This window comes from Phoenix dactylifera, chromosome 11 (genome assembly GCF_051530095.1).
Source record: "Phoenix dactylifera cultivar Ajwa chromosome 11, Ajwa_hap1_PhDact_Kaust_v1.1, whole genome shotgun sequence".
NCBI classification, from domain to species: domain Eukaryota; kingdom Viridiplantae; phylum Streptophyta; class Magnoliopsida; order Arecales; family Arecaceae; genus Phoenix; species Phoenix dactylifera.
Window position 1 is genome coordinate 11,953,457 of NC_143200.1, and position 1,066 is coordinate 11,954,522.

The 1,066-nt window shown below is 36.4% G+C and overlaps 1 pseudogene; it reads left to right on the forward strand.

Moving 5' to 3' along the window:
- The first annotated feature begins 243 nt into the window (after positions 1-243).
- LOC148703773 (small nucleolar RNA R71) lies at positions 244-341 on the forward strand (annotated as a pseudogene).
- The last annotated feature ends 725 nt before the right edge of the window (positions 342-1,066 follow it).

Consider the following 1,066-nt stretch of genomic DNA (forward strand, 5'->3'; position numbering starts at 1 on the left):
ATATCATCCTGAGTATTAAGGTTGTAAAGGCCCCCATGTGGAATGCTAGTAGGCTTAGGCAAAGGTTTATTCACTCTATCCCCTGTATCCCATAATTGTGCAGTCTCTGCGAGAGAGTCTAAATAGTCTCATGCCTCATCGGGTTGCTTTTCCAGAAATAGACCATTACACATAGTCTCTATAAATTGTTTCAACTGTGGAGACAACCCTTCGTAAAAGAAACTAATGGTTCTCCATGTTTCAAACCCATGATGAGGACAAGAGAGAAGCAAATCTTTAAATCTCTCCCAGCATTCATAAAATGTTTCATGGTCTTTTTGCTGGAAATTACTAATGTGCCTTTTCAAAAAGTTAGTCCTTTGTGCGGGAAAGAATTTTTTCAAGAATTCTCTTTGCATATCATGCCATGTTCCTAGCGATCTAGGTCTCAAGGAGTTCAGCCATGTTTTGGCTTTATCCTTTAAGGAAAAAGAAAACAAGGTCAATTTAAGGACATCTTCCGATACATTTGGCACTCTAAATGTGATGCTAATTTCCTCAAAATCCTTAAGGTGAAGATAAGGGTTCTCGGATTCCATCCCATGATACTTGGGCAGCAATTGAATTACTCCTGGTTTGATTTCAAAGTGTCCTACATTTTCAGGAATAATCATGCATGAAGGTTGACTAGTCCTAGTGGGATGTAAGTATTGTCGAAGTGTCATAACTGGGGGTCTACCTTCATCACCATGGTGACTTCCTACATCATCAGGAAAATTTGCCATCTCACAAGGTGTGAGTCTGCGAAGGAATTTTAAGGGTGTGTCCTAAGGGATGATCTAAAGTTGTACGACTTAATCGACCGGTGTCGTCCCTATCCCAACCTAGCATACAAAATTTAATTAAAATTTTTTTTTTTAATTTTTTTTTTTTGATGATGATCACCCTTGATCTTTTCTTAAAGTTCTTATCAATTTTCAATTAGCAACAAGGGTTAAAAACATATGATAATAATAAAATTCTGGTTCTAAAAAAAAATTAAACACAGAAAATTCAAAGCAGACAATAGCAAAGTTTATATTAATTT